Source organism: Carlito syrichta, unplaced genomic scaffold, assembly GCF_000164805.1.
Source record: "Carlito syrichta isolate Samal-C Ts95f unplaced genomic scaffold, Tarsius_syrichta-2.0.1 Scaffold302717, whole genome shotgun sequence".
Lineage (NCBI taxonomy): Eukaryota > Metazoa > Chordata > Mammalia > Primates > Tarsiidae > Carlito > Carlito syrichta.
Genome location: NW_007246813.1, coordinates 152,128 through 160,812, shown reverse-complemented (window position 1 = coordinate 160,812; position 8,685 = coordinate 152,128). Strand labels below are relative to the sequence as shown.

At 38.2% G+C, this 8,685-nt stretch overlaps 1 protein-coding gene across 1 annotated transcript in view; it reads right to left on the bottom strand.

Annotated features, from left to right (window-relative positions):
• The window catches only part of LOC103259417 (mannosyl-oligosaccharide 1,2-alpha-mannosidase IB-like), a gene marked incomplete at its 3' end in the record, with an annotated part of 96,494 nt that overhangs the window by 77,536 nt on the left and 10,273 nt on the right, over window positions 1-8,685 (bottom strand). The window lies entirely within an intron of this gene.

The following is an 8,685-nucleotide window of genomic DNA, read 5'->3' as shown; positions in this document are numbered from 1 at the left end:
TTGCCCAGGTGGGTCTCGAACCTGCAGGCTCAGGCAATCCACTCACCTCAGCCTCCCAAAGCACAGGATTACAGGCTGAGCTACTGAGCCCAGCTCACATAAAAATTTAAAAGAAGATCTCAAATCATCATGCAAATTTACAACCTAACAAAAAAAAAAAAAAAAAAAGAAGAGCAAGCTAAATCCAATACCTGCAGAAGGGGGGGGAATAAAAATTAGAGTGGTAATTAAAAAAAAAATAGGAAAAAAGAAAATCTAGGAAACCAAAAATTGATTCTTTGACAAAACCAATAAAATTAACAAACCTTCAACTAGATGACAAAGAAAAACAGAGAAGATGCAAATAACTAAAATCAGAAATTAAAATGAAAACATTGTTGTTGACCTTACAGAAATAAAAAGAATCTAAAGAGAATGGTGGTGTGCTTGTAATCCCAGCTATTCAGGAGGCTGAAGCAGGAAGACCATTTGAGGTGAGACCTCATCTCTAAACAATACGGCAAAATAAAGTAAAATATTAAAAAGAGAGTATTATGAATAACTGTATACCAAGAAGATTAGACAATCTAGATGAAGTAGATAAATGCCTAGAAATACACAAACTATAAAAACTGACTCCAGAAGAAACACAGGCTGGCCACAGTGGTGGTGACTCACACCTCTAATCCCAACACTTTGGGTAGATGGGGCAAGAGGACTGCTTGAGCCCAGGATTGGAGACCAGCCTAAGCAACATAGCAAGACAAAATCTCTACAAAAAAACCCAAAAATTAGCCGGGTATGGTGGCACATGCCTTTAGTCCCAGCTACTCAGGAGGCTGAAGCAGGAGGATCACCGGAGCCCAGAAGGTCGAGGCTGCAGTGAGCCATGATCGTGCCACTGCACTCCAGTCCGAGTGACAAATGAGACTCCGACGCAAAAAAAAAGAACAAACAGAAAATCTGAATAGATCCACAATGGGTAAAGCAATTGAATGACGGCAGACGGATCACCTGAGTCCAGCAGGTTGAGGCTGGGATGGCCATGAGCATGCCACTGCACTCCAGCCTGGGCAACAGAGTGAGACTCTGACTCAAAAAAAAAAAGGAAAGAAAAGAGAATCAATCAATATAATACATCACATTAACAGAATGCAGGGAATAAAACACATGATCATCTCAATTGATTAAAAGGAAAAAGCATTCAACAAAATTCAACACTCTTTCATGATAAGCATAACTCAACAAACAAGGACTAAAAGGGAACTCCCTCAACATGATCAGGACATTTATGAAAACCACAGCTAACATACTTAATGGAGAAAGACGAAAAGCTTTGCCCCAAAGATAAGGAATAAAACAAAGACGCTCACTTGAACACTGCTAGTCAACACTACTGGAAGTTCTAGCCAGAGCAATTAGGCAAAAAAAAGACATAACAGGCATGCAAATGGAAGAAGTGAAACTGTTCTGATTCACTAATGACATGATCCCATATATAGAAAATCCCAAGAAATCCACAAAATGACTACCAGAGCTAATAAACTCAGCAAAACTGTAGGGTATAAGATCAACACCAGCCAGGCTCGGTGGCTCAGCCTGTAATCCCGTGCCTTTGGGAGACTGAGGTGAGTGGACTGCCTGAGCCCGCGGGTTCGAGACCCGCCTAGGCAACTTGGCGAGACCTCATCTCCACAATACATCAAAAAATCAGCCGGGCATGGTAGTGCGCGTCTGTAGCTCCAGCTACTCGGAAGGCTGAGATGGAAGGATAGCTGGAGCCCAGCAGGTCAACGCTGGGGTGGCTGTGAGCGTGCGTGCCACTGCACTCCAGCCTGGGCAAAGGAGTGAGATTCCAACTAAAAAAAAAAAAAAATTGAGGTCGAGCATGGTGGCTCACACCTGTAATCCCAGCACTTTGGGAGGCAGAGGTGAGAGAATTGTCAGAACCCAGGGGTTCGAGACCAGCCTGGACAACTTGGTGAGACCTTGTCTCTATAATAAATCAAAAAATTAGCCAGGCGTGATGGTGCGCGCCTGTTGTTCCATCTACTTGGAGGGCTGAAGCGGAAGGATCGCCTGAGCCCTGCAGGTCGAGGCTGTGGTGGCCATTAGTGTGCCACTGCACTCTAGCCCAGATGACAGAATGAGACTTCAATTCCAAAAGAAAAAAAAAAAAATTCAGTAAATCTTCTTGACCTCAGATTTGGCAACAAAAGAAAACAGATAAACTGTACTTTATAAAAATTTAAAACTAAAAAATATACATATTTAAAACTTTGATGCATCAAAGGACATTATAGAGAAAATGAAAAGATAGCCTAGAGAAAGGGAGAAAATATTTGCAAACCATATATCTAATAAGAATCTAGTATCCAGAAGACATAAAGACCTCTTATGACTCAACAGTAGAAAGACAAATCACCAATTTGAAAAATAAACAAAGGATCTAGATGGACATTTCTTCAATCATTCTCCAAAAGATACACAAACAGTCAGCAAGTACATGAAAAAATGTTTGAGATCATTATTCACTAAGGAAATGCAAACCAAAACCACGAGATACCATTTTATATGCACAAGGTTGGAGGTAGATTTTTTTAAGTGAATAATAAATGTTGGAGAGAATATAAAGCAACTAGAAACTTTGCACATTGCTATAGGAAATGTAAAATGGTTCAGCTGCTGTAGAAAACAGTTTGGTGGTTCCTCAAAAAGTTAAACAGAGAATTACCATATAACCTAGCAATTCCACTCCTGGCAATACACCCAAGAGAACTGAAAACAGGTAGTCAAACAAATTTACGCACATACATGTTCACAGCAAAACCATTCGCCACAGCCAAAGGGGAAGCAATCCAATGTCCATCATCGGATGACTGCATAAGCACATATATATATATAAACAACGGAATATGACGCAGTCATAAAAACTGAATTAAGTGCTAATACGTTACAATTTGGATGAACCTCAAAAACATGCTAAGTGAAAGAACCCAGACAAAAAGGTCTTATATTGCATGACTACTTTTATGTGAAATGTAGGGAACGTGTAAATAGAAACAGAGAGCAGACTGGTAGTTGCCAGAGGCTGGGGGAGGCAGGGAAGCAGGGGGGAGGGAATGGGAGTTATCACCTAATGAGTAGTGTTTCTTTTTGGGAGAGATGAAAATATTTTCAAACAAGATACAGGGATTGGTTGCACAACATTGTGAATGTACTGCATCTACTAAGGGGTCACTTTAAAACGGTTAATTCTACATTACGCAAATTTTACCTGAACAAAAATAAATAATATTTACGAAAGACCTCAGAATCAAGAACAGCAAACACAATTTTAAAGAACAAGGATAAGAGCCCACACTACCTAATATCAAAATTTAGCTAAAGCTACATTATCAAAACAGTATACTACCCCACCAGAAATATACAAAAGAACCAAGTAAACAGAAAAGAGAAACCAGAAACAAACCTATGACTACAGAAAACATTTTGTAGCAGAAATGGCATTACAAATCCACAGAAAAGGACAGAGTCTTCAATAAGTAACACAGGACAAATGGACACCCATATGGAAAAATATAAATTCAGTCCCTACCTCATCATACACAAAGATCAATACTGAATTCCTAAGACGTGAAAAACAAAACATTAAAACTACCAGAACTGAAAATATAGGACACTGAAACTTGAGGGTGGAAAGGTTTCCCTACACAAAATACAAAAAGCAAGACCGTAAAAGAAAATATCGACAACTTCAATTACATTCACATTTATACTTCTGCATTACTACGTGCCATAAACAAAATATGAAAATAAGGTATTCATAGCAAAATGAAATGTGTAATGTAATTTAACTAATAAAAACTTTATTCAGCATGCATAATTTCTACAAATGAGTAAGAGGGTAACAGCCAAAAAGAAAAATTGGCAAAAAAATGTGAACAAGTAACTCAAAGAGTAGGAAACTCAAATAACCAATATATTTTAAAATATACATATATTTCACCTCACTAGCAGTCAGAGAGATACAAAATGAAACTGGTATCAGGTTGGCAAAGAGTTTTAAAGTCTAACAATACCGTAGTTTATAAAAATGCAGGAGGGGGTGTAAATTGGTAATGACCACTTTAGAGGTTCTTAACAACAAAATCTAGGGTCCAAGCCAGGCGTAGTGGTTCACGCCTGTAATCCCAGCACTTTGGAAGGCTGAAGTGAGAAGACTGCCTGAGCCCATGGGTTTGAGACCAGCCTAGGCAGCATGACAAGACCTCGTCTCTACGACAAATCAACAAAGCAACCGGGCATGGTGGTGCCTGCTTATAGTTCTAGCTATCAGGAAGACTGAGGCGGAAGGATCTCCTGAGCCCAGCAGGCCAAGGCTGTGGTGGCCATGAGCGTCCCACTGTACTCCAGCCTGGGTGACAGAGTGAGAGTCCGACTCAAAAAAAAAAATTTTTTTTCTTGAGTCGATAATAACACATACCCTACAACTAAGTAATTCTTTTTACCCTGAAGAAAAACATATGTGCCCAAAAACACATGCACAGAATGTTTTTGCAGAAAAAAAAGGAATTAACCTAAAAATCTATCAAGAGGGGAATATATAAATAATTTGAGGTTTAATCATACAATGGAATGTTTAGGTGGATAATATAATTGAACCAGAACATCAACATACACAAATTCATAAAAATAATGTTAAGGAGAACAACTTGAAGACTGATACACAATGTCTAAGAATATATAAAATGATATATAATTTATATCAACAAATACATATGTTAAGCAAGTATAAAACCATGTATTGAGAATGACAATGTCCAACTCACGATAGAGGTTTACCTCAAGAAGGATAATCTTCAGCTAAAACAAGAAAATGTTAAGATTTGACAAAGCTAATTAGTGAGCACACTGATATACATAGATAATTAATAGATACATAGATAATTTAGTAATATTATCTATTAAGGCTTTTTATGGGCCATGTGTGGTGGCTCATCCTATAATCCCAGCACTTTGGGAAGCTGAGGCAAGAGGACTGCATGAGTCCAAGAGTTCTAGACCAGCCTAGGCAATGCGTCCAGACCTCGTCTCTACAATTAAAAAATATAGTTGTGCACGCCTGTAGTCTCAGTTACTTGGAAGGCTGAGGCAGAAAGACGTCTGAGCCCAGAAGGTCAAGCCTGCGGTAGCCATGATCACACCACTGCACTCCAGCATGGACAAAAGAGTGAAACTCTGACTCAAAAAAAAAAAAGTGGTTTTATATATGCTTATAACTTTGTAAAACAAGAACGATACATTGGACTTAACCTGTTAAATAGCAAAACATATTACTATAAAACTATGCAATGAAGATAGTGTGATGCTTTGGGAAGGGTAACCAGAAAGATCCATAGGGGTTAAAAAAAACTCTGTATATATAGGGATACATCATTTATTTTACTAACTCTGATGATAGACTTTTGAGACATTTACAATATATCATGCTTAGGGGACATTCTTGAGCATTTCTTTGTGTACTAATGCAAGGACACTGCAAGGATAAGTTCCTAAAAGAATTCCTGAATCAAGGAATATGCACTTTAAATTAGTTGTTATACTGAACTGCTCTTCATGAAAATTCTACTAATTTACATTTATATCAACATCATGCAAGAGGAACCAGAAGTTCAATGTTCACATTATCCTACGTGTTACCATTGCTTTTAAATGGAGGAAAAAATCTAGGTCATGAAAAGGTAAATGTTAATTAATAGCATCACAAATTAACAGAAAAATAACACACATTTACTATTATATACATAACAAACACATATAAACTTTGTATCAGATGCTACCTTACCGCCAAGTAGTTGGCAAAAAGTCATGTACTCACATAATCTTTATAAATAAATGTATACATATAATCACAAAGATCTACATGCAAATATGTATATGCATATATAGCTGTACATGCATACAGTCCTTCCTCAGTATCTATGGGGGACTGGTTCCAGGACCCTCTTTGGATACCAAAATCCACAAACGCTCAAGCCTGTTACATAAAATGGTGAGACACTGGCATATGACCTACATATATCCTCCTCTTTTATACTTTAAGTCATCTCTAGATTACTTACAATATCAAATACAATGCAAATGCTACGTAAATAGGGGTTATACTGTCTTGTTTAGGGAATAATGACAAGAAAAAAAGAATCTGCACATGTTCAGTACAAACCCGCCATCCTCTTTTATTTTTTCCAAATATTTTAAAACTGCAGTTGGTTGAATCTACACATGTGGAACTCATGGATAAAGAGGGCCGACTGTACATACAAATGTACCAAATCTCAATTTAGCATAATGCTTGGCATATTTTTTTTCACATGCCATGGCCTGGTTCTTGATCAAAAAAGGTTTAAAATATTTGTCCCTTATGTCCAGATACCCCAGCATGAATACCAGAAACACATAAATTAATGACATAAATGCATATCAGAAAAAAACAACAAACACCAGGAAAGATAAAGGAATAACTCGTCTCAACTCTTTTTTTTTTTTTTGAGTTGGAGTCTCACTCTGTCGCCCAGACCGGAGTGCAGTGGCCACTCCCGGCCACTGCAGCCTCGACTTGCTGGGCTCCGGCGATCCTTCTGCCTCAGCCTTCCAAGTAGCTGGAGCATGCCTGGCTAATTTTTTGATTTATTGTAGAGATGAGGTCTCGCCAAGTTGCCCAGGCGGGTCTCGAACCCGCGGGCTCAGGCAATCCACTCACCTCAGCCTCCCAAAGGCATGGGATTGTAGGCTGAGCCACCGAGCCTGGTTCAACTCTTACAAGACATCAATGACTTAGGCCTGGAGTGGTGGTTCATGCCTACAATCCCAACCCCTCTGGTAGGTCAAGGAGGGAGTGTTGCTGGAGCCCAGGAGACCAAGACCAGCCACAGTGAGAACTCACTCCTCCAAAAACATCAGAATATTAGCCAGGCATCCCAGCTACAAGAGGGTGGAGGCTGGTGGATCACCTAAGCCCAGAAGGTCAAGGCCGTGGTGAGCCATGACCCACTACACTCCAGCCTTGGTGGCAGAGTGAAACTCTGACCAAAAAAAACCAAAACCAAAAAACAAAGTCAATGACCTAAATGCCTGTCCCAGAACTTGACGTAGATGGAAAGACTTCCCATCCCTAAGACTCCTTAGAATCTGACTCCAAAGCATAGTGTCATGTTAACCACAAGTGCAAAAAATAAATCCTCTTTTGCAACTCAAAACTCATTGTTCAGTATGAGTTTCAATACATATAAGAAGGAATATCATAATACCTGAGACAGTTTAATGGGATGAACATATTGATAACCATGAGAGTTGGTTTCAGGATTACAGAATTGATCATTACAAAGCATAGGGCATAAGGGTAGTATCAATTCCCTTTAGTATTCCAATTTCATGATATATCAAGAAGGCTTTTTTTTTTTTTTTTTTTTTGAGTTGGAGTCTCACTGTCACCCAGGCTGGAATGCAGTGGCACACTCATGGCCACCACAGCCCTGACCTGTTGGGCTCAGTAGATCCTTCTGCTTCAGTCTTCCAAGTAGCTGGGACTACAGGCGTGCGCCACTACGCCTGGCTAATTTTTTGACTTATTGTAGACATGAGGTCTCACCAACTTGCCCAGGCTGGTCTCAGACCCATGGGCTCAGGCAATCCTCTCAATTCAACCTCCCAAAGTGCTGGGATTATAGGCGTGAGCCACTGTGGTCGGCCGGTTTTTTCTTTCTTTTTTTTTTTTTAAAGGCTTTAATGTTGAGAACATGTCTGAAGTTGAAGGTATGTCTCAATGTGTGTTTTCATTTCATAATTGTTTACATGTAGTGAGCAGTACATTGTCAGAGTAAGCCTCTACAGGCTTCATTTTATTAAGAGACATTTGCTTCCATTAGTTAGCAATTAAAACATTTCCAAAAAGGAATCTCAGATTCACACATCTTAACAGTCAGCTTCATTTTAGTTGCAAGCATTATGAGGGTGTCAAATTAATAAATTAGTTGGTAGCAATAGTCAGAATCTGGATTTCCTATATGAAGTATATACATTATTTTCAATTAATATATAATCTAAAATTGGGTAGAAGATTGAATAGTGTGCAAGAAATGACTACAGGTCATAAGATTTCATAGATTTGAATGATACAAAGTTTAGTTAAAAATTATTTTGTCCTTACTGATAGTGCCATTCATAACATAATTCATAAGTCACATTTTCCTGTATTTTATAATTGGTATCAAATAAAAAGAAAAAGTATTTTATGTACTTAATTCTGAAGCAAGAATTAAGTTATAATAAAATGTGCTGAATTCTAAGTTTAATAGGAAAAAACATTGTGGTATTGAAGTTCATAAGAATCAGACTGCACATTTATACTTAAATCTTTCTTTCCTTCTCCTAAATTACCTACGTGATCATACTTTGCATATTTTGTTAGTCTGTACTCCGGCTTGTAAGCAGCTTGGTAAAAATCCTTACTACGTGGGGAAAAAAAAAAAAGCATAGTGTTATGATTTGAACTTAAAATTTGAATTTTTCAGTAATACCTATAGTAAAATTTCATATTCTGTGTTTGTCCATACTACCCAATACTTAACTTACTGACTGGTATATAATAAATGTTCAAAAACACTTGCTGAATTAATGGATGTGACCAACATTTTTTTTTTTTTT